The 25950-nt window shown below is 40.8% G+C and overlaps 1 non-coding gene across 1 annotated transcript; it reads right to left on the bottom strand.

Moving 5' to 3' along the window:
• Window positions 1-1340: 1340 nt before the first annotated feature.
• Window positions 1341-1447, bottom strand: LOC128772630 (U6 spliceosomal RNA). The gene has a single exon (XR_008416804.1). It is a non-coding gene; the product is annotated as a U6 spliceosomal RNA (small nuclear RNA).
• Window positions 1448-25950: the final 24503 nt, after the last annotated feature.

Here is a 25950-nt window from a genome sequence, read left to right as displayed (position 1 = left end):
ATCGGCGAGAAAGGGAGTGAGGAACGCCACACGTTTCTTCCATCATGGGGCAAGAGGAGCTCTTCCCTCTCACTCACAGGACAGAAAGTAGGCTGGCTCCATCCAAATGGCCGTTTAGGCCCAGTAGGGCCATTTGCACAAATGGGAAAAGCTAGAGAATATATGATGTTCTCCACTGTGCCAAATCAACAGCTATATTACACCTGCCACAGCTGGGTCATAAAAGCTGAAGCACTCTGGAACTATTTTAGACCACAGGGTCCCCACAGTCACAAGGTCCCCCCAGAAACACCATTTCCTTCTACCTGTGGATCCGACATCCAGCGAATTTCAGGAGACGATATAAATAGACTAAAATCTCCCTCATTTCTGGAGGGGCTATAAAGACACGGCAGAACCAAGATTTTTCTCCTTTGCTTCCTTCTAGAACTTTTACAGTTTTAGATTTCACATGGAGTCTATGATCTGTTTTGAGTAAATTTTTTTAATATGAAATGTATTGTCAAATTGGTTTCCATACAACACCCAGGGCTCATCCCAACAGGTGCCCTCTTCAATGCCCGTCACCCACTTTCCCCTCTCCCCCACCCCTCATCAACCCTCAGTTTATTTCTCAGTTTTTAAGAGTCTCTTATGGTTTGCCTCTTTCCCTCTCTGTAACTTTTTTCCCCCTTCCCCTCCCCCATGGTCTTCTGTTAAGTTTCTCAGGATCCACATAAGAGTGAAACCATATGGTATCTGTCTTTCTCTGTATGACTTATTTCACTTAGCATAACACTCTCCAGTCCCATCCACGTTGCTTCAAAAGGCCATATTTCATTCTTTCTCATTGCCAAGTAGTATTCCTTTGTGTATATAAACCACAATTTCTTTATCCATTCATCAGGTTGATGGACATTTAAGCTCTTTCCATAATTTGGCTATTGTTGAAAGTGCTGCCATGAATATTGGGGTACAATTGCCCCTAGGCATCAGCCCTCCTGTATCCCTTGGGTAAATTCCTAGCAGTGCTATTGCTGGGTCATAGGATAGATCTATTTTTAATTTTTTGAGGAACCTCCGCCCTGTTTTCCAGAGCAGCTGCACCAGTTTGCTTTCCCACCACCAGTGCAAGGGGGTTCCCGTTTCTCCACATCCTCGCCAGCATCTATAGTCTCCTGATTTGTTCATTTTAGCCACTCTGACCGGCATGAAGTGATATCTGAGTGTGGTTTTGACTTGTATTTCCCTGATGAAGAGCGATGTTGAGCATCTTTTCATGTGCCTGTTGGCCATCTGGATGTCTTCTTTGGAGAAGTGTCTATTCATGTCTTCTGCCCATTTCTTCACTGGATTATTTGTAAAAATATGGAAGCTTCACGAATCTGCATGTCATCCTTGCATAGGGGCCATGCTAATCTTCTCTGTATCGTTCCAATTTTAGTATATGTGCTGCCGAAGTGACCATGAGTAAATTTTTTATATATGGAGTAAGATACGGATCACGGTTTGTATTTGTACATGGGTATCCAATTGTTCTGACAGCGTCTGCTGAAAAAAACTATCCTTTCTGCACTGAATTACCTTTTCAACTTTGAAAAGGATCAATTAATCCATATATATGTGTGCCTATTTCCGGATTCTGTTCCACTCCTCTGATATAACACCTTTCTCCTTTTGCTATTACTGCACTGGCTTGATTACTATAGCTCAGAGTAAGTCTTGAAATCAAGTAATGTAAGTTGTCCAACTTTACTCTTTTTCAAAATTGTTCTATTTTCGTTCCTTTGTATTACCATATGCATTTGAAAATTAGCTTATCAATTTCCTCAAAAAAAATTGTGCTGGGATTTTGGATTGGAATTCTATTGAATTCAATTCCAGTTCAAATGGAAAACTACAGAGATTTTTCACTTAACCTCTTCATATATGTTTTTCTTCTTCCACACCAAATGACCTGGTTCCCTTGGACACTGAAGGTTATAGAAAGAGAACATTCTGTAATTATTCATTACCTTTATTCCACGTCATATACATGGTCTCTAAGTAATAATGTTCATACTACCACCACCAATATAATTATTGTTAACAATTAAAAGCTTTGCTTCTCTCTGTTCTCCTCCCATTTTTATAATGTACTATATCTACATTTTCTCAATATATACATACTCATCCCGTAATAAATGTTTTCCCTTAATTGATATTTTTCTTCTCCTTGAAGGCACACTTTCAATCCATTTATTCAATTTAGTTAGACTTCGATTCCTCTGAAAGTGATTTTAAGCTGCTTGAAATAAAGAAAAAGACAGGAGTGCCTGGGTAGCACCGATGGTTAAGCATCTGAGTTCTTGATTTCGGCTAAAGTCATGATCTCGTGATTTGTGAGATTGAGCCCCGAGTAGAGTCAGGGTTCTGTATGCTGACAGCAGGGAGCCTGCTTGGAATTCTCTTTCTCCCCCCCTCTCTCTGCCCTCCCACACTCATGCTGTGCGCGTGCACGTGCTCTCTCTCTCTCTCAAAATAAACAAATAAATTAAAAAAAAGAGGAAAACACAGTTGTGAAAAAGAGGACACATATATGCTAACCATAGTGTAAATGTGTGTTGTAATTAATCACAATATTTGGGTCTATGCATCCTAACAGCCAAGTTGAAGATGGAGATGTGACAGGTTACATAAATTGGCGTTGTCTTTAGAAAATTTTTATTTTAGAGGCGCCTGGGTGGCTCAGCCAGTTGAGCATCCAACTTCAGCTCAGGTCATGATCTCACAGTTTGTGAGTTCGAGCCCCACATCGGGCTCTGTGCTGACAGCTCAGAGCCCGGAGCCTGCTTCGGATTCTGTGTCTCCCTCTCTCTCTACCCCTCCCCCCACCCCGAAAAAATAAATAAACATTAAAAATTTTAAAAAAAAGAAAAAAAAGAAAATTTGTATTTTATTTTGTTTTTATTCCCAAGACTCCATGCCAAAAATATTTTTCATATTGTATTAGTAGGAGAGACATTTGAGGTGTATAATAACATTTTCAATGAGGGCTTCACAGAAATACAAACATGAAATTTATATGGAAAAAAGTTCAAAACATAATACTGAAGTGCAAGTCAGTAAGACTGAGTGATCGTCTAGGGAAAGATCGTTTTTATACTCTGTTTTTTAATACCTTCCTAGGTACCTAATGTAGCTCTCTCTATCTCTCCCTTTTCCCTTCTCTGTATCCCACTCTAACTTTATTATATGTATACATTATAATTATACAGAGAAGTATATATATATTTTTGTTTCATATTTATTTTTATTTTTATATTTATACAAATACATACATATAGTAACATATACATATATATATATATAACTTCTTGGTTTTCTAATTAGGAAGAACTTCCCTGCTATCAATATTACACCCAGAACCTTAGCTGATTCCTTAAATCAAGAGAAGACATTTGAAAATTTTAATTAGCCACCTCTTTGAAACTGCCACAGGTGCTTTGCCACCATGTTTATGCTGCCTTAAAGCCAGCAAGACATCAACTTCAGGGGCAAAGTAGAGGGAGAAAACATTAGATGCAGATGCAATGATATGGAAAGAAGGAGTCAAAAAATGAAAAAGTATAAGCTAGGCACATGACTAGTGGGGTGGGCAGCAGGAGAAGGGTATCTAGTGAAATAGGGTCTCTGAGGGAACAGGCCAAGAAAGGAAGATCATTCGAGATCATGGGCAGGGCACTGTGAAATTCCAGCAGGATCTACAGAGAATGGGTGTGGCTTGGAGATGTCCGAATTTGTTAAGAGGATATCGTCTTAATGGACAGTAAGTGACCCGATTATTGGGAAAGATTATCTGAGTAGGAGTCGGGTTGAAGAGCCAAGATGAGAGTCTCCTGCATGCTTTCAGAGTTAAAATTCCATTTGTAAAAATTCTGTGACAAAAATCTTTTCCCTATTGAACTGTGCTTCCTGATAGGCTATATGAAATAGGATTTCATTGGCTTGAAGGAGATAGCTTGCTGATATTCAGCTAACTAAATTCTTACTACCACTTGAGAGTAGGTGGGGCCTGTCAGAAATCTCGCACTTGTACAGCCTGGATGGTCCCACATTTTGATGCCAATTTCTCTATTTTCCTCTTGTTACTCTGTATTTTATTTTAGCCCTGTGTGGGCGTTCTGGCCTCTTCATTCCTCGAGGGCTACAATTGACTGGAAATACCCTCAACTGCATGGGGAGTTGAAAAGAACCCTTGATAGGTCTTTGGTCAATCACTTAAGAACATCTATTTCATCGGGGCACCTGGGTGGCTCAGTCGGTGAAGCGGCCGACTTCGGCTCAGGTCATGATCTCGAGGTCCGTGAGTTCGAGTCCGGTGTCAGGCTCTGTGCTGACAGCTCAGAGCCTGGAGCCTGTTTCAGATTCTGTGTCTCCCTCTCTCTGACCCTCCCCCATTCATGCTCTGTCTCTCTCTGTCTCAAAAATAAATAAACGTTAAAAAAAAATTAAAAAAAAAAAAAGAACATCTATTTTGTTGAAGTCATTCCTGGAATTTTTTTTCTATATTACTTAAGTATTTTGTGTACCTTTTTGCTTCCCTCTCATGTAAGGACACACAGGTTAATATGAGAGAAGCATATCCATTTGACAAAGAAATCAAGCTTTTTAAGTAACAGCTGTGTATGGGTTAGTTGTAATATTAACAATGACTCCTTATGCTTTTTCCTTATGATGCTTAAGTAATATATTATTTGCATTCATAAATTATTGAAATTTTATATGAGTGATAAAACGTCCTCATTAAGAGAAAAAAATCTTACCCATGGGAAATTAAGGTTTTTCCTGAAAAGTGTAGAAAATATATTCCCTTGGGGTGCCTGAGTGGCTCAGTTGAGTAGCCAACTTTTGATTTCAGCTCAGGTCATGATCCCAGGGTCATGGGATCCAACCCCTTGTTGGGCTCTGTGCTGAGTGCAGAGCCTGCCTAAAGATCTCTCTCTCTCTCTCTCTCTCTCTCTCTCTCTCTCTTTCTCTGCCCCAGCTTGCGTGCTCTCTCTCCAAAAGAAAAAAATATATATATATTCCCTTAGTAAAACCAGATAGAAAGCCTGTTGTATTGGACAGAACACTGAACTTAGGGCCATAAGCATGGGCTCAAACCTTAAGTCTATAACAAGTTGTATTTACAAGTTGTAGAATATTGGGTGAGTCATTGAGTCACTCCGGGTCTTGATTTCTTTCTCCAGTTTTCAAGTACAGATAATAATAATTACCTCATGGGATTGTAGTCATGATCAAATGAAATAACATGTGAAAATCTTCTCGGTAAATGCTGAAATATTCTGCAACTGGAATCTGTCTTGGTGTGTGCTTATAATACTTTAGGTCTACTCTGTTTGCAAAAAAAAAAAAAAAAATCCCCTTCAGACTATTCTGGTGAGAAACCTATCTCCCAAAACACCTATACACTCGGTCATTAGAAGTTGTCATTCTTCCCATCTGGAGAGAATGACTGGCTTGTGTATGACCCGTCTGAGCCCTCCAGGGAGGAGGAACCCATGAGGTGTATGGACAGTGACACTGATCCCAGAGCCAGCAAAGTGTCTCCTCCATCCCAACCCATGATAGCTTCCAATTCCAAAGGACATCAAGCCAACTATTCTTTTCATTTTCAGGGCAAGATGTTGGCTGCTTTAAGATTATGGATGTTATTTATATGGTTGCGAGCAAAAATGATTATACACGCTAATATATTTTCATCAGCTTTTGAAAGACACCCCTCTGTCTGCACCCTCCCCCTGACGTACACCCGCTGGTTATGTACTGAAACATGCCATTAAAGAATAAGGTTTTCTTTTTGCTGACAAACAAAATCAGATGCTAATCAATAGGAATTCAGTTGGCAGAGATGTCTTGCTCATCAGTGAAATTACATCTGGATCTTGTTGGTTGATGGTAGGAATCTCCTTTGATGGGAAAGTAAAATGGAAAAAAAAATGTCCTCAGTCACTTATAAGAAAATATAAACAACTACAACACTCAATCAGGCAAAGAAACAAAAAAAAAAACCCATCCGTTGTTACGGTGTTACAAACCAGTTTTGTCACTCTGTGCCTCCTTCCCCTATTATTATGAGTAAATAATATATAATTTTTAAGTTTGCTTATTCAAAATTTAAATGCTCTTTCTAAGAGATTACTCTCAAAAACCGTTGGGGCGCAAACAGTTTAACAAAACTGTGTCAGAACTGACCCTTTCAGTCATATTAAATGGGGTTACTACCCTAGCTCTGTAGCTACTGTTTACCCTTTAAAGGAAACACATGAAACATGAGCATCTACTAACAATAAGTCTCCCCAAAGGGTCTCACTTAGGTAGACTGGCTTCACCCATCGGTGAAGATCCATCAGCCAAGGTGCAGATCTGCGTTGGAGGTGACGCTTTTGCTATTAACCAGGCTTTTCGCAAATGAAAAGGAAGTTGCTTACCCCCCCTTCTCTCCAAGAAATACGGTGAAGACAATAGAGTAAGGTGAATAAAAACCACAACCTAAAAATACACGCACAGTGTGTAACGGGATGGCCATTGACCCGGATAGAGTTTCTCTGTCAGAAAGATTTCTCATCTCACTATAAAGAGTTGTGATTCTTTTGGATGCATACCCAGCAGTGGTACTGCTGATTCACACGATAGCTCTATTTTTAATTTCTTGAGGGTCCTCCATATTGATTTCCACATTGGCTGCACCCATTTGCAATCCCACCTGCGCAAGGATCCCTTTAATCCACATCGTCATGAACACTTGGTATCGCTTGCCTTTTTGATAATCGCCATCTCAAGAGGTGTGAGGTGGTATCTCATGGTGGTTTTGATGACGATGGATGTTGAGCACCTTTTTATGTACTTGTTGGCCATCTGTATGTCTTCTTTGGAAGAATGTTTCTTCAAGTTTTTACCCATTTATTAACTGTATTCTGTTTTGTTTTGCTTTTGCTTTCAATTGCTATGAGTTCCGTATATATTTTGGAGATTAACCCCTTATCAGATATTGGGTCTACAAATATTTTCTCCCAATCCATAGGTTGTCTGTTCATTTTGTTAATGGTTTCCTTTGCTGAGGAGATTTTTCGTTTGACGTGGACATCATCTGAAAGAGGTATCTGTACTCTTCTGTTCATTGCTGTATTATTCACAATAGCCAGGGTATGGTAACAATGTAAGTGTCCACCAGTAAATGAACGGGGTCAAGGGGATGTGATGTGTGTGTAATGGAATATTATTTAGCCTTAAAAAAAGAAGAAAATCCTGTCATTTATGGCAATGCGGATGAACCTGGAGAACATTATGCTAAGTGAAATAAGCCAGATAGAGAAAGATAAATACTGCATGCTATGACTTAAATGTGGAATGTTTTTAAAAAATTGAATTCACAGATACAAAGACGAAAAAGTGTTTGGCAGGTGGGGGGTGAGGGAAATGGGGAGAGGCTGGTAAAAGGGCACAAACTTCCAGTTATAATATGAATAAAGTCTGAGGATCCAATGTATAACATTGGTGGCCATGGTTGCAATACCGTATTTTCTAATTGAATTCTGCTAAGAAAGTGGAATTTAAATTTCTCACCAAGAAAAAAAAAAAGTAAATATGTGAGGTAGGTGATGGATGGGTCAATGTGTTAATTAACTTGATGGGGAGGACCTTTTCACAATGGATATGTATATCGCATCGTCACATTGTACACCTCAAATATATTGTAGCTTTATTTGTTGATTATACTTCAATAAAGCTGAAAAAAAAAGAGTGTTTTGAGTTGGTCAAGCCTTTAAAATAGAATATTGAACCGTGTGGGCTCCTTCCTTTCTAGCCATAAAGTTCCCAAATGTTTTCACATATATCAATTTATCTTACCTTCATAGAAATCGTGAGAAGTACGACCACAAGAATGATACTTGAGTATTACAAATAAGACTCGTGACTTTGTCAAGGTCAAGTACCTAATAGTTGATATATCTGAGTTTCAAACTCAGGTTTCCTAACATTTGAGGCAGGATTCCGCCCCCCCAATATTTCTAACCACCCAACTGCCATTTAATTTAGATATTAAAAGTCTGTTGGTCAATCTAAACCTTATGGATGCATTCGATAGAATCAGTTACAAGTATGAAAGTCCAAACAAGCAAAAAAGCATATAGAAAACAGTTTCAAATTTCTCAGAGAACTACTAAAAATACCAACAAGAATAAGCATTTTCTAGCTTAATCCTTCACATAAATAGATACTACTGCTGACAGTGCTTCTTCCAGAGATGGACTTCCCACTGTCAGCAAGACGCATGCTGAGATATTTACAGTGATTGTGTTTTGCATCACGCTAGCTCCATCCTTCCTGGCTTTTTCTGCATTCTCTGAGCAGGGTGGGATAAAAGGCTGGTGTCATGTAGCCATGACCTCAAAAACCCTGGGCTGGGCCCTGTCAATTATGGCGTGTTCTCCAGCTTCCTGTTCTTTAATCCCCACCGTGACAACCAGATACATTGCTATGCACTCGCAAGTGTATTTTAGCCCCCATTGTTAAACTGACTACCTCTCTAATTTCTTATAGAAAAGGATAGAGGAGTCACATTAAAACTGAGTTTCCAACTGTCCTCACTCTGCACACTCAGTGTTGATTTTCTCCTTGCCTGTGACAAAATAGGAAAGGCCACCACTATGGCTCGCCTGAAGGTTTCAGTAATTTAGATTCACTCTGATAACCTCAAGGGGTGTGTGTGTGTGTGTGTGTGTGTGCGCACGCGCGTGTTGGGGGAAGGCGTGATTGTATCAATGGCTTCAGGAACCTGAACTGTGAGCATATAAAAACCATTTTGTAGGAAGGAGGAATAGTGAAAAGGAAAGCAAAGCAAAAGGGACTACCAGAATGGGCAGGGATGATCGCTTTCACACAAGAGTTAAGGAATTTAAAATATGACGATTCTACAAAGTCTGACATTTCTCCTGGACCCTTCCATTTCCATTCTTCCTCTCTGCCCTTGCTTCTTTTAGAGTTCAATTCCTCTGCAAAAAGTTTCACCTGTTCAGTCTCCGGAAAATCTTCCCTTAGCGACAACTGTATTGAAATTGGCTTTCAATGGTGAGCTAGCCAGGAGCCAAAGGCTGCCTTTCTGATCTCCAGACAGATGGCTGAGGCCAATGTCTCTTTGTCCTTTCCATGTATTGCAACCTCCACTCTCCAAATCTGGATGGCTCCTTCTTTCTGTGCCTCTAACGGCTCAAACCTTGAGTTTATGCTTCTTTCACAACATTCGTTTGTTTTGGACATGTTTTACAGGGAGTTCCTTACATATCTGTCTGCCCCCTAGTTCATAAGGCCCTTGAGGCAGGAACTATGTCCTTTTAGAAAATTGTGTTCAAGGTATTAGGACAGTTATGCGGACATAATATGTCTCTGAAATTTCTAATAGTGATTCTTAGTAGGTTGATTTTTTTTCCCTGCCTTGGAAATAAAATAGGGGTAGCACTGGGCCGTGTCTGGAAACATTTTTAATTGTCACCACTTTGGGAAGGGGTAGCTTCTAGCATTTAGTCGGCAGAGGCCAGGGATACTGCTAAATGCCCTACTATGCCCAGGGTAATTTTCCATCACAAAGAAGTATCCAGCCTGAAATACCATTAGTGCTGAGGTTGAAATCCCTTGCTAACAGAACAAACTCCCATCCCTGAATAAATTCACGTGTCTCCCTTCAAATATGCTGTTTTTCACGTACCTAAGAGGTTGGCAGCAGAATTTGAATCTAAAACTTCCAGCACAATAGCCAGGCATAAAAAAAAAAGAGTAGAGACAGGAGAACATAAAAACTCAGGGCATCTAGAAAGCCAGCCAGTGGTAAGGTGATGCTAATGTAATTTCCCCTTAAGCTAGTCAGAGTGAAATTGGCCCGGGGTCAGGTGGTTGAGGCTCCCGAATGCTTTTGTAGGCAATATGGATTTGATAGAAGTGGAGGGCTGGGGGGTTGATCTTGCAGCAGCTGGTTAGAAATTGTCTTTAGGAGGTTCAATCTGGCAGTAGATGGGCTGACTGGAGAAGTAAAGATTATTTAAAGGATGGCGGCAGTTCTCCAGGCCCTCCTTGCAACCACTAGGGGTAGATGACAGGAAGTGAAGACATCAACTCAGAATTTGCTAGAAGCTGCCACAGTCCACCTGAGATAATGTCAGAGTATTTGGGAGGGTAAACAACTACCCTAGGGAGGTCTTTGTATACATTCTGTGTCTGTGCTACCCCGCCCTGAACTAGCCACAAATACCGCTATCTCAGACCAGTAACCTAGACATATGCAGCCTACAGACCTACATATTCTTTTTTTTTTTTTTAATTTATTTATTTTGAGAGAGAGGCGCAGGGGAGGAGCAGAAAGAGAGGGAGAGAGAGAGAAAATCACTAGTAGGCTCTGCACGGCCAGCGCAGAGCCCAGCACAGGGCTCCAACTCACGAACCGTGAGCTCAAGACCCGAGCAGAAATCCAGGGTCAGACACCTAACTGACTGAGCCACCCAGGTGCCCCTTCGCATTCCTCACATGCGGCGAATAAACAACCCATTTCCAGAACTCAAAAGCAACGTGGCAAGACTTCTTTCCCCTTAAAACACTTGAGTCTTTACCAACAAAGTGACCCACCATTGTCTTTTAGGGCCTGGGGATTTAGAAAACACATTACCAATGTGGTAGTTAGTGGTAACAAATAAATCCGAGCTTGGTTTTGAGTTTGGGGCTGAAAAATATTCTAAAGCGCTAGAATTTCAGGGGGGGTGTACATGTTCTCAAGAGAATAATACAAAACATAGCCCAGAAGCCTCCCACCAGTTATACCTGGAGTGAAATGTATTCTTTTCTGAATGCATTCCTTAACTCCCACAGATGGAAGGGAAGCCAGTGTCACCTGTGATCTATTTCTTCTGTAACTAGGGGTGGCAGCTTGTTTTGCATTTTTTTGCCTTCTTTTTAAACATCAGACTCATCCATCATGAACAGAGACTGCTTTCATTGTATGGGCCTTTGAATTTCAGAATGACTAAGTTGTTTATTTAAATGAAAAAGTTTCCAAAAGAAAGCAGAAAAGCTAGGAAGAGGTTTAGCCTCTCATTTCCAACCAAATACTCCTTTTGCCCCTGGGATCGCTATTTTAAGAGCTGTACACAGATATTCTGTAAAAAGCTCATCAAAGGGAGAATCTCCAGCAAAGTGGCCAGAAAACTTGAATGCGGGGCAGAGCCACTCTGACCTTCCAGGCCTTTGGCCGTTTTCATAGCACGGCGTAGTTAGTGGCTTCGTGAGGATTTTTTTCCCCAAATCTATTAATAATTGAGCAAGTATTGACCCCACGTATCACTGCTCTGGCTCTGTAGTACTTAGGGTAGAATTGGAAATAATCACAGGCAAAAGAGATGATATTCACCAATGAATATCATCACCATTGAGTTATAGAAGATCTCAACTCTTGTTCTTCAATATTGCCGTGGTGGGGAGAAAATTCCCTAGGTCAGGTATGCTTTTGTGGACATATCAGAGGAATGTTCCAGAACACTAGACAGCCGAATTCCTGTCCATGAGGGCTTCTCTCCAGAAAAACGTTCTTTCTGTTCTAATACAAAATTTCAGAAAGTCTCCTATGAGGACAGATTTTGCATACTGAGGAGAATCAATTATATTAGGTCTAAATTATGGATCTGTGGCTTGTATGTCAAGCATTAAGAACTTTCTGAGCTCCTGTTAAGTGTCCTTTCCTGTGAAAATTATACTGACGTGTGGTGTGCAGTGTTACTGTAATTGAAGAGCTTAAGGGGGCGTTTGGACCGCAGTGCTAACTTACTCAAAGCAACGACAGAGAGAAAAAACAATAGCATCCGATCAAGCCAGAGGAGTCCTGGGGTGTGGATGTTAAGCGCACTCTCAGAATTCGGAGGAGAAAAATGAAGGTTGGCACGCTCAGAGAATACTTCCTTGAGGAGATAACAGTTGAACTGGACTTTGAGCCTCAGCATTTGAATATGTCACGATGAGGAGATGAAATTTTAAATGTGGGGAGCAGCACAAATAAACAGTTGGCATGACGCAGTAGGATTAGGATAGGAATGTGGCAGAATAGGCAGGAGGTCTTTCTGACAAAACACAGGTTGTTAGTAGAGGGGAGTCAAAAATAAGATGGGTGAAGTGTCATGGGAACAGAATGAAGGACCTTGACAGCTCAACAGAAGAATTTGGGCTTGCGGCCACAAGCCATAGAGTTTCCTGTAGGGTCTTGGGAGGGGAGTTCACGACGAAAGCAGCCTCGGTGTGCAAAACTGATTAAGCAGGGCACAGTTTGGGGGAAAGTTAGAGAAATAGGTACTCAGCAACAGGGACTTGCATTCATCATCATTGAAGAGGAGGGAGGAAGACAAAGACAAATTGGGGAGCCCTTTAAAAGGCGTGGTGACGGAGGATTTGGGGAGCAGGCATTGTTGAAGGTGATTCCAAGGCCGGAAGTGGGACAGTTATAACCCATAGAAGGAAGTCTTCCAAAGATTTAGGAAGGACCTCCTGTCTCTTTCCCCGGAAGAGACTCCCTGTAGGTTTTCCCTAAAGAGAATCTGGACTGGAAAAACAACATCAAAAACAAAAACTAGCTCTCACTCTGTCCAAGCTGGGTAGGAGACTAAATGGTATTTCTGAAGAAGTCCTTTCAAATATGAAAAGTTATTGATTTGACGAAGGGCCTGATTTATGGCATCTTTTGTTTTATCACAGCAATGTCAGTGTATATATTTTTTTGAGAAATAAAATCAATAAAGAGGAAAATGTAGAACTCCGTGCCTGTTGTTTTGTGTTCTTATAACACTGTTGATGGTATAGGGACCCCAGACCTCTCCCTTGCTCTGTCCTGACACAGCCTTCTTCCACCTTCTACATATTTCTCATTCCTAACCACTAATATGAAAATACTCTTTTGCATTGTGCCCTGCAACTCAGACAGTCTTCCTCTTCCTTTCCAATGACTGCTCTCAGCTGTCCCCTTTCCTACCAAGAACTTTTCTCTGCCCTCAACCCCAACAGGACAGAGCTAGGTAACCAGAAAGTAAGTTAACATACAGAGTCCTACTGTGCTTTATCTTGATTCTTTTCACTCTAAGCCAAGGAATCCATCTAACTAAAGAAGTGGGAATAAAATGCTTGGAACCACCCTTCTCTGACCTCTAACGCCATAGAAAGCAGTGAAAAATTACTTTGGCATTAAATATTGCCTTACACATATCACAGGTCATTTACATATTTACATGCTTCCACTAATTTCTCATTTTGAATGTTATGCTCAAATTGCATGTCTAGCACATGGCTCAAACAATCTCATATAGAACCTTTTAAAGGAATACGTTGACTGCAGTTGAGTTTTAATTTATGGACTTTCAAATCAAATTAATGACTTTCCTAATAGTAACAAAAACATGAGCAGAAGTGAATAGTGTAGAGAAAGAGTATTGGGTTTGGTGCAGAGATTGATTCCAAGAGAATTGGGAGAATTAGGATAATTCCCATGTAGATTAATGATATTCTCACCAGCATCTCTTGCCATAGCAATGGTGTCTTTCTTATTTAGTTATAGAGAAAACTGTTCTTAAATGTGTGGACACAATCCAGTCTGTAGACAGTGTAGCTAAGCTTCGTCCCCATACAAATGTACTATCCCTTTGCTCAAATAGACCTGATTTTCACCTACTGAATACCCAGGTGGCAGCCATAGGAGAAAAGCTCAGAATGTCATCTCTGGAGCCAGTTGGGAAGAGACCATCAAGGTTTTTACCAGATTTATGACCTTAGCAAATTCACTTAATATTCTGAACCATGATTCTTCTATAAAATTAGAATAATAACTAATTGGTTGTTGTAAGAATTAAATAAGAATGTATATAAAGGGCTTAGCAAGCACCTGATAAAATATTTAGCACCCAATAAATATTTAGCACTGAATAAAATATTATTATTTGTCACTGTGTCCTATGATATCTCTACGAGCCTGAAGGGCATCTTTATATCGATGAAGTGCAAATATCCAAGTTTGTTCTGTATAAAAGAGAACTTGCTTTATTTTTCAACACAGCTCACTCTTCTCATTGCCCTTATTTTGATTAATAATATCATCAATCTCTCAGCTGAAATCTCCCAACTGAAAAATGAGACGTATTGGACTTTTCATTGTTTTTTTCCCCCAATCCTTTAGCATCCCTACCCTCCAACCCAGTTAATCAAACCTCTTTCACTGCCTGTTTTTTTTTTTTCCTTTAAAACAATGATTTGCACCTTTCTGTCATTTATAGACCCTTTTGGGAATTTGTGAAAGCATGAACCCTCTCCATAGGATAATGCACCCAAGTGTACAAAATTTCATAGGACATTTTTAGGATCAACGGACCCCACAAGTCCCATATGGGTACTCTCTAGGTGTCTAGGGACTCAAGTTGAGAACCCAACTCCGAAATAGTTTTCCAATCTAAATGATTCGTTTTATTTCTCTGGCCTCCGTGCTAGTTTCAACCCTCTTTACCTCTTGCCTAATCCAGCCTGTCCTCCGGATTCCAGTATGTTCTTTCATCTACCTAGATTCCATACACTCACAGAATCTTTTTTCTCTAAACTAACATTTTCTTACTCAAATTCTTTTGATTGTTTTTTTTTTTTATTCTGGATACACTGGTCCTCAAACTTTTCTATGTAGAGTGAACCAGAGAGGTTCCGAATGTGACCTGGGATGTGTTCCTGAGATATATACACTTTTAACAAATTTGCTAGGTGATTCACATGCTAGTTGGCTCAGACCACAATCTGAGAAACACCATCCTAAGACGGTCCCTTGAGGCTAATTTCCTTGTTCATGGTTTTGTCTAACCCACCGTTTGTACAAACTGAACATGTTTAGAACTTGTCCTGTGCTTTTACGCGCCCTTCAGGCCAGGAAATTCTCTTTACTCTCTCAACTTTGTTGCAAAACTGCTTATTTTTAAATTCTCAGTGCAACTACTAACTTTTCTATAGATTCTCTCTTCACCAATTCTCCGAAGAAGGCACTGACGCACTATTGTGATGCACTCCTTCATCCCGTGTGGTAGACTTTTTCCTGAATTACTGCTGATTGTGTACATCCCTCTTACCTTCACTAGACTGTGCAACTCTTGGAAGCAGACCAGTTCCTACTTACTCCTTTTTCCAACCACAGTGCTCAACGTAGAAGCTTGTACGTCATAGATAGTCTTTAAATATTTGCTGAATGACCAAATTTGACACTTTGCGTGTATGTGCCACATTTCGTGAAATAATGCATCTTGTCCTGAGAGCAGTAGAACCTGCCGTTATGGGACAGAGTAGCCTCGTTTGTAACAGTGAAATGGCAAGGTGTCGTGTTGAGCTAGCTTATATGGGTTTAGAAAAACCACGTGGGTGTGGGTGTGTTCCCCAACTTTGAGTTCAGTGACATCTTTTGGGTAAGCTTGAAACCAATCACAGTGATAGTATTCACACCACAGAGACTAGCAAATATTACATTTATTTATTTATGAGAGAGAGAGCGAGAGAGCACGCGCCCACATGCGCATGAGCAGGGTGGAGGGGCAGAGTGAGGGAGGGCGGGGGGAGATCTCAAGCAGGCTCCACACTCAGTTCAAACCCTGACATAAGGCTCGATCCCACAGCCCTGCGATGACCCGAGCTGAAATCAAGAGTTGGATATTTAACCAACTGAGCCACGCAGGTGCCCTCAGCAAATATTACAAGTCAGGGTTTGGGTTTTTTTTTTTTTTTTGTCTTTTTTTTGTTTTGTTTTTTGAGAATGGTTTACTAGTACACCACTGTCAACAACCGGATAGTCATAGAATTCCCATGTGCCTTCATCTACCTAGATGGATTCATAGAATCCGATCTAATAGGAAAAATACATTTAGCAATCTTGAGAGCCACCGTTTGTAAGTAAAACACATAGCTCCAAGCCCTGGAAACTTCACTGTTCAGAATGGCATGGCGTAAAATATACCAAAGCACCAAAATCTAGGACTTGCCTCAGTCTTCCATTTGCAAGCTATGAGACGTTAAGCAAATTGCTTGAATCTCTTCTGGGCCTTCATACCATCACCTACACAGCGGAAAAACTAATGCCTTCCCTTACGTATCTCAAAAGTCACACTGAAGAAAAAATGAAGAAATTCATGTGTGCATAAGCATTTTTAAAATTGTGAACTGTTATTAAAATATGTTCTTCTTCCTAGCTTTGAGCTCCTAGATTCAGTTTCATAAAGGAGACCCCAGCCAGTAAAAGAGTGACAGTTCCTCATTTACCTTCACTAATCAATTTAAATTCATGAAGTCAGAGCCCGTTTCAGATACTGCACATACCTCATTTTTTTCTACCTCCTACAACATCAACCAGGTTATGGATTTTGCCTCTTCTCTCTTTATTTGCGTAGAATTCTCCCTCTGCCTCGAGAGCAAACCCTAAAATAATCTGATTTCTATCACAAAATTTATTGAAATTGAGACATACTGGGTAACTACTCTCCCTACTCCCCTTAATACAAAAATAAATGGAATTGATTAGTGATTGACTTCAAAGTGAGTAATTGAGTTTTAATGGGTTTATAAAAGGGATTGAAATCAAGGCAATAAATTAAAAGCAAAACAAAAGAATAACAAGAAAGGATGTTTTACAACTTGGTTCCATTACAGTCTATGCTAACCAGATTAAAAAGTAATTGCCATGTCAAGAAAAATTATAGTGGCCCTGTAAATGAAACAGCAGTGGGCTCTCTGGGTATAGGGTGTAAAATAGATAAAAAGAAAAGAAGGGAGTATAGGGAACGGGGAGGGGGCAGACTGCTTTTTCCTGGTGGTCATTGTGCTTTCAAAACCCAAGATCTCTTCATAGACATAGACATTATCATCAACACATGGTAATGAGCTGCTTGGGTTCAACTGAACTTTTTAACGTCCTCTGTTATCTTTGTATAACAAATCAGAGGGTATTTATGACTGTGTGGTTTACCCATTTTAAATGTCTCTAAATCAACAACATTGAGAAGACAGACTATTCTCAATAATTTAGGAGGCTTTTTTTAATAGACTTTTTTTTTTAAATAAAGAGGGTCACATATGATATAAAATAAGAGACACTTGTGATTGGAGAATCAAAAGCCACCATAAAATAGGAAGATTCTGTAAGTAAATTGGATGTAGCCATCATCTCTATGAGCCTTGACGATACGTCATGGGGCACTTAAGGAATTGAATGCACAGAACCACAGTTCATTATCTCTGAGAATTCATGGATGGCTGGTGAAAAGCCTAAAGAGAGGTAAAGGGCAGATGTAGCAGCGATTTTTACAATAGCTGTCTCTAAAATCTCCACAGTCTGAAAACCTATTCTATAAAACAACTGAAAAGTTGTAAGCATCAAGATTGAAGATAGAGTATCTGTTGATTAATCTGATAAGCAAAGCCATTGTGCTTCGAGTGTATACAGGGGGCTGTGCCGGGCAAGGTCGATGGCAATGGATGGGAGTTAACCAAGCTTCCCCACAGACACATCTATCCATTAGTTGGGGCTTCCAAGTTAGACTGTGAGCACTTGCATTGGATGTCTGGGAAAGTCAAAGTGGCCAAAGGAGGAATCTGTTAGGAGATACTAAGAATGCTTTCCAGGGGGTGCTGAAATCAGCCTTTCAATAGCTGGAGAATCCTGACTTTGCTAACAAAGTCTTATGTATCACAGACAAAAAGTAGTCATGCCTGTAAAGAAAGAGAACAAGTCTGTACTTTTATCACATATTAAATGAGGACTAACTGGTTTTTATAGTGCATTTACTTTAAGAATCCGTACTCCTGGCTAGATTAAAGTCAAGAGAATAAATAGGCAAATGTCCAGCTACTTACACAACATAATCACCCCCATAAAGATCAGTCACTCATTTAATCCTGTGTGAACTTCATATTCATTTAACAAATCCTTCATTGAGCATAACTGGGATGGAAATGACGTGTTGATTACACTCAGACGATCAATTGTTATCTAAGTTATACAATAGAGATGGAGTACAAAAGTGCCTCTCTTTCTTTTTCTAGTTTTCCGGTTTAAAAAAAAAATCTTTAAATACGTTAAATACGTTTTTCTCTCTTCAAGCTGTGCTCTAAAAAGCCCGTGACCACAAAAGAGGAGGCACGGTTCAAATTGATTTAAAAACTCGAAAAGAATTTTATGTCAAGTTGGAGAATTGTTTATCTTCATTTCCATAATGATCTTGTTTTTAGTTTGAGTTATTTTAAGCAGTTTGCTTAGGCAAGTTAGCCCAGTTGCTTAGAGTTATGGAAGGATAAGAACAACAACATAGAGGCTGCTTAATTTTGCAGATGTTACAAAACAAAACCTTGATTTTATAAAAAAGACCAGTGATTTCATTCAAAATGGAATATTCTATGACCTGGCCAAAAAAATAAAGTAAAATAAAAATAAAAAAGTTCTTAAACATGCGAATGGTTGCCTGAATTTACTAAAGATAAAATAAGAACAAAGCTTATTTTATTTATAAAGATGTATTTATATATAATATTTATATATATTTATTTATATTTATATATATATTTATATATTTATAAAGATAAAATAAGAACGAAGTAGCCTATACTGGATACCATTTTTTTTTCACCCATCACAGTAACAAAATTCCAAAAGTTTAAAGGAACACTTGGTTGGAAAATTGCGGGCAAACAAACAGAACCACAGAGATATTTGGCAATATCTAGAAAAAGTAGACAGTGCCTAAGCCTCACAGGGTTTATGCTCTAGATACACTCATGCAGACTAATGGATAGTTTTAAGGTAATTCATGTGCCATGGTTGCAATAGCCAAAGAACTGAAACAATATGAACGCCCATCAAGAGAGTACTGATAAAATACATTAGACAGATTCATAAAATGGACTGGTTTGAGGCTGTGGAGAAGAGTGCAAATAGGTAAAGAATGAAATCGATCTCCAAAACAGACTGATAAGAGCCAAAAAAGCAACGTGCAGGACCGTTTGTATAACAGGATCTCTTGTGGGTACACGTGAGCGGGAATATCTCCGTATTTTCTTGCATACACCTAGGAATTCTGAAAGGATCCACACACGTCAATAGCAGTAATACCTGGACAGGTGGAAGGAGCAGGACAGGAGAGCACGCCAGACGGTTCTAAGAAAGCGTACTTGCCAACCCCAAATCATTTTGCTATTTTTTCCCATGATAATCGGAAGGGGGAAATTTGGGGGAGGTTTTGAAGGAATATGGACGTCTTAATTCTGAAGCTTTTGGAGGGCGGTATTCTGCTCAATTCAAGCGTCCGGTCTTCATTTGTTTCGAAATGTATTTGGCTCCTTCATTGCAGGTCCTAAGGTGCTTCAAAGAGCGAAATTGCAGTCCTTTATTGGTTTCTCGCAAAGCCAGGTGACTGTTCTTGATATCGCAGTGCATACTGGGTTATATATGGTAGACACATGCCTTTTTTCGCGAGGGTATGCTCGGGAGACCTTGCTGAATCCCTACCTTTGCAAGTGTAGAATTTCCTGCGTGGCTTTGGGACTTGCTTCTGAGTCACTCTTCCAGTAAGAGTCTCCCGTGTCCCACACCTTCCTTACATCACAAAACATTGACCTTTGCAACTCCTGGTAAACACTTACCTCTTCCACGATGATCCCTTCTCAATTTAAACTAGCTTCTGCCATATGACCTTCTAGCACCATCTACTTTGCCTTGCTAACACTTCCACATTCAAAGTCATTTCTGTGCTTATTCGTTTAATGCTAATCCCTGGCCCTAAATGTAAATCCCAAGAGGGCAGAGACTATGTCTGCTTTGGTCTCTGCTATACCCTCCGGGCCTGGCACAATGTAGGTCAATCAGTGTGTGTTGAAATAGTGAGGCGCTGTTCTAAATACGCCCAACTGTAATTTTAATTTTTATTCTAAATAAGCCTGTTATTTTTATCACAGCAAACTGACAAGTTCTCCAGGCCTCTGACGCTTCTTCCAAATCACCAAAACCAAGAGGGTATTAAGTCTATACATACAAAGGGTTGATGGCCACCCATTCGGCTTCCCAGGACTATCCATAATTTGACTGACGATTATATCTCAAGTTACGGGATTCCGAATGAATGTTTTAAATATCTAGGGTGAGAATTTTCGGTGAGGAAAAAAAAGTCAGTCCTCTATTAGGGATCGATTCCACGTATTTCTTTTGTGAAAGCCTAACTATAGTATTTCAGAAATAAATACTTGATATATTCTTCATCAGAGTAAATAAAAATAAGACTGTTATTTTACTACTAATATTTGTGTTGACCCTTTCCAGAAAATCATAAAAACTGTGTCAGTAAAAGAAATAAAACCCAGCTCTGTTTTTGTGAGTCTGAATTTTGTTTTGCACACATTTTTGCTCAGAAAGCAGGACCCAACCGCAGCTGGTAACACATTAAGATAAGGTTTAAAGTGGTGGTTAAATCTAAGACTCAGCTCAAACTACTTACCCTCAGTTCCACCAAGGCGGCTTTCTAGCTGCATGGCCTCCAACAAGCTTTCTTAAAAAAGCTTTTCTGGGGGCGCCTGGGTGGCTCAGTAGGTTGGGCGGCCGACTTCGGCTCAGGTCATGATCTCGCGGTCCGTGAGTTCGAGCCCCGCGTCGGGCTCTGTGCTGACAGCTCAGAGCCTGGAGCCTGTTTCGGATTCTGTGTCTCCCTCTCTCTGACCCTCCCCCGTTCATGCTCTGTCTCTCTCTGTCTCAAAAATAAACATTAAAAAAAATTAAAAAAAAAAAAAAAGCTTTTCTGTGCCTCGGTTTCTTTATCTGTAAAGCAGAGATGATATGGAGCCCATTGGATTGTTGATTAAGCCATGCAAAGCCCCTGGAAGAGGGCCTGATGTAGAAATACTAGGGCAGGTTCACATTATTTCCTGTGAGGAAAGTCCTCTCATCCTCCCTGTTTCTATAGATGGAATATTGAAGCCAGGTTTACGCCCGGAACGGGGTCTCCTCCCATGCCTCCTGGAAACGCAAATTCAGAGACTTCTCCCCAGAACCCTTCCTTTGCGTCTCCCCACCTTGGTTAGAAAGTCTACGGCAGGGGGCTGGAAATCTGCATGAGCACCAAGCTTCCGGCTGAACCCTGTGGACATTTCAGTCCATACACAGGCCTTCTGGACTGCAGCAGCTTCCACACAGCACACAGAACACGGCCACCCTTCTCTCTGCTCCTGGCAGATGCTCTCCTCTCCCGGGTGATGTCCTGATGAGGGCCGCAAGCCTGGGACGCTGCGATGGGACCAGCTGTTTTAGCATCAGTGAATTTGATGGGTGTCCTTGTTTTTTAAAAAGGTAAGAGAGTCCGAGACATGTGTTGTGTGAAGAAATTCGCCCCTGGAATCGCAGAGGAGAGATGGAGAACAGCAAATGCTTCTGCCAAAGCTTGAGCTACAATCGTTTTTCTACCCAGCTTTGCAAACTCTTTGAAAGTGTTTACGCAAGTGAAGGTCTGTGAAAGACAGCAAGTCTCTTTAAAAAGAAGAGCAACTGGGGGCGCCTGGTGGTTCAGTCGGTTGAGCGTCTGACTTCGGCTCGGGTCACGGTCTCGCAGTTTGTGAGTTCGAGACCCGCATTGGGCTCTGTGCTAACAAACAGCTCTGAGCCTGGAGCCTGCTTCAGATTCTGTATCTCTCTCTCTCTCTCTCTCCCCCTCCCCTGCTCATGCTCTGCCTCTCTCTGCCTCTCAAAAATAAATACATGTTGAAAAAATTAAAAACCAAAAAAAAAAGAACATCTGTATTGCGCGACCAAGGGGGTTAAACCTGCAGGGAACCCGCAAGCAATGATGAGGGGCTGCTTTTCTCTTCACAGGGACAAGCCTGAGCCTGGGACCCAGGAGACTGGGTCAGCCGTAGCCAGCTAGAAGCTTTGGGCAAAATCACTCAACCTCTCTGGGCCTCAGTTTCCTCATCTGTGAAGCGAAGAAATTAAACAGGAGGTTTCTAAAGACCCAGAAAGATCTAAATTCTCTATTCACTCAAATTAATCATTAAAGGCCACTGAGGAAGGTATATTCTTTTTTTTTTTAATGTTTTTCAAGGTTTATTTCTTTTTTGAGAAAGAAAGAGAGACAGAGTGTGAGCAGGGGAGGAGCAGAGAGAGAGGGAGACACAGAATCTGAAGAGGCTCCAGGCTCTGAGCTGTCAGCACAGAGCCCGATGTGGGGCTCAAACTTACAAGCTTTGAGATCATGACCTGAGCCGAAGTTGGACGCTTAACCAACTGAGCCACCCAGGCGCCCCGGGAAGGTATATTCTTAATGGGAGAGGAGCCTGATCAATTAATCAAAGAGAGAGAAGACATTCCTTTCAGCCAGGCACAAAATTATCAGCTATTTTTCTTCTTTTGAGTTTTCACAGACAAGAATATAAGAATAAAGAGTTGCAAAGAGAACAGGGGTAATGAGAAGAAAAAGTGTTCCTTCTTAATCACTGAGAGCCAGTCAGGACCCCAAGTGGGTAGTGAAGAGACCTGGGTACATTACTGGCCAGAGGCCTGGGGGAGCCAGGCCCCTGGTGTTTCAGAGGCACGCATATGCTGTGGGAAGCTCCGGGTTTTGTTTTTGTTTTTTCTCCATCTGCCCTTGCTGGAGGGCTCAAAATGTTTTTCCACATTGGCTAAACCAGCTCTCAGCATCCCTGAGGCCAATTCCCATGTTAAAAAACTATATATATATATATATATATATATATATATACACATATATATTTAGTACTATGTGTTAGGAAAAACTGTGCTTTCTCTAGAGACCAGATAGATTTTTCCCTCATGTGAAATGGAAAATTATGTGACTGATCATATTTCGTCCTGGGCTTTATCCACCAGGAAGATAGGAGCCCGTGTTGTGTCCCAACATCCATGATGCCATGATGTAAGACTCTAGGTTCTGCGTTTCTGCATTCTGATTCCAATTCCACGCCCCGCTGCCCTTCCTTACCCCAATTCCAATCCCCCTCTTCCAGGGCTCTCTCCCAAGTCCCAAGACAATGTCCCCCACCTGCTGGCTGGAGAGAGCCTGCGGAAACTATTCACCTGTATCCCCTCTTGCTCATTTACTTTGTAACGTAGCCCATCGTCCCTCACTGCATCTCCCTGCCACTTCCAGCCACAGTTGTCCATTCAATTCTCTGTTTGCCCTTCTGTTTTTAGTGATCCATGGTTTTTATCTGCTTGTAGTTTCCCATCTTATAACAATAGCTTATTAGCCACCACAAATTACTGATGAAATAAGGTGGAGCAGAGATCGACAAAAAATTCAAGGCATGTTTCAACTTTCATGAAGTCATATTCAAATATATATAAAAGGAGAACCTCGTGTACCCAAACCCATATTCACAATTAGGAATTTATGTTTTCTTTTGTTTTATCTATATCCTAACCACTACGCAGCATTCTCCCACTTTATGTTATTTTTGAAACAAATTCCGTTTATCATCCAATTTCATTGATAAATATTTTCGTACACGTCTCTACAAGAGAATGATTTTATAAAAAAATATATATATATATTTTTAAATAAGCTGCTGAACATTGTTGGATGAAGGGAAAAGTATAGGTGGGGCTTTTGGTTTCAAAAGTAACTAGTGACTGCAGAACCATGAACAAAAGCACTGATGTACTCCAGAGAAAAAGAAAATTCCGGGGTGGAATTACTTGCTTACAAAACTGGAGATAATGGGATTACACCAAGCAGTGATTAGCAACACTTCAGGTATGGTTTTTGTAACAAGGTGGAGAAATTTTGACTACCTGAAGAGCTAGCATCGAAATTTCTCCACAAACCACAGTGGGCAACAACTATACACCCACCACTAAAATAACCAGAATCGAAAAGACTGCGATGCCAAGTGCTCATGAGGATATGCAACACTTAGCCTCTCTTAGATTGCTCGTGTGAGCATAAGGTGCTGAAGCTATTCTGAAACCTTGCTGGGCAGTTTCTTATAAAGTTAAGTTTATACTGACCCCATAACCTAACAATTATACCCTCTGTTGACCCAAGAGAAGTAAAACCACGTCTACAAAAGGGGTTGTTCAAGAAGGTTCAGATCAGCTTGTTCGTCAGAACAAAACCCTGGAAACAACCTGAATGTCCAAGTGCAGAATGGATAACGTATCCACCCCGTGGAGTTCTATTTAATAATAAAAAGGGACAAACTACTGATAGATGCTGAGTAACCGTGTGATGGTTACTCAAGCACCATCAGATAAAGTGGTCAAAATTCATCACACTGTGTACTTAAGATGGATGCATTTTATAGACTATAAAATATGCCTCGATAAGAAATGATCTTTAAGAGAAAACTGGCCCATTTGAAAGATGCGTTGATCGGGACACAAGGTAGAAGGTGGGCCTCTTTCCTTCCCTTTTATTCTACCTTCCACTTGCTGCCCTATGTGAGGCATTGGTGTCAGTGTGCCAAGGTTTCTGAAAGGGCAGGAAAAGTGTTCCCCATAATAGACTGAGCATCCAAGGGGGGAGAAGAGAAGAGAAGAGAAGAGAAGAGAAGAGAAGAGAAGAGGAGAAGAGAAGAGAAGAGAAGAGAAGAGGAGGGAAGGGAAGGGAAGGGAAGGGAAGGGAAGGGAAGGGAAGGGAAGGGAAGGGAAGGGAAGGGAAGAGAAGAAAAGGGAAGGGAAGAGAAGAGAAGAGAAGGGAAGGGAAGGGAAGAGAAGGGAAGGGAAGGGAGGAGGGGAGGGGAGGGGAGGGGAGGGGAGGGGAGGGGAGGGGAGGGGAGGGGACAAAGAGGAGAGGTGGAACAAGAAACAAGGTACAGAGTTTACGGGCAGAAAATATAACGCCTTCATGCTACCCTTTCAAATGTTTAGTGAAAGTTCCTAAACAGAACAGTCTTCGCGAGTGATTTTGTTATTGCTGTTGGGTGTGGGACGAGATGTTACTTCGAGGAAGGTTAATGAGAAAGACGAAGAGCTCAAGAAGAAAACAGTCTTGGAGGCAGAGGTGGTGAGGAGCAAATACGTGCAGAACCAGTATGGGTTTCCTACTCTTAGGGTCCGTTCAATTGATGGGTCTCACGTGGTACGAAGGCCTCCCGAGGGGATGTGGGTTAATAATATGCAATGTCTAATTGTATCTGGCTTTTCTAATTTCTTTGAATCATATTTTTTGTGTTTGGCCTGAAATTATGCTCTTTAAGGGTTTTGCCCCATTGTTTTAATACAGGGTTTTCTCTTCCTGCTTCTTGGCTTGGTAAAGATTACGTGTGCATTGGATTCTCTGAATCAATTCCCTGTTATAGCATCAAATATCATAGCCGCAGATGAACTTCCCATAAACAGGAAGCTTACACTAAGAGCGAAGTACCTAGAAAAAACTAGGTATCTCTTTCAGTGTCATGAAATCCAAACCGGTAAGAAGATAGTATATACACTCACAGTGCTCTATTTTCAGAGTACCAGTTGACCCTTGAACAACATGGGTTTGAGCTGTGCGGGTCCACTTATACTCAGGCTTTTTTCAATAAATGCAGAATAGTACTGAAGTAGTATTTGCTGCTTCTTATGCTATTTTAAATGACGTTTTCTCTTCTCTGGTTTGCTTTATGGGAAGAATACCACACGGAAGACGTATAACATTCAAAGTATGTTAGTTGACTGTTTATGTTACTGGTAAGGCTTCCGGTCGACAGTAGACTATTAGCAGTAGTTCAGATCATGGGGAGTTGAAAGTTACAGCAGATTGTTGGCTGTACAGGAGTCGGCACCCCCGACCCCTGGGTTGCGCAAGGGTCAACTGTATACAGACGCTACGATCCAAGTCAGCTTGAACGGAGAGATGCTCAAAAAGTACCTACGTGGTAATGAGGAAGGGGTTTCAAGGATTCATACCGGCCAAACCA

Source organism: Panthera pardus, unplaced genomic scaffold, assembly GCF_024362965.1.
Source record: "Panthera pardus isolate Hobbes unplaced genomic scaffold, ASM2436296v1 HiC_scaffold_10, whole genome shotgun sequence".
Classification (NCBI taxonomy): Eukaryota; Metazoa; Chordata; class Mammalia; order Carnivora; family Felidae; genus Panthera; species Panthera pardus.
The sequence above is the reverse complement of the archived record's forward strand: the minus strand, read 5'-3'. Positions and strand labels throughout refer to the sequence as shown.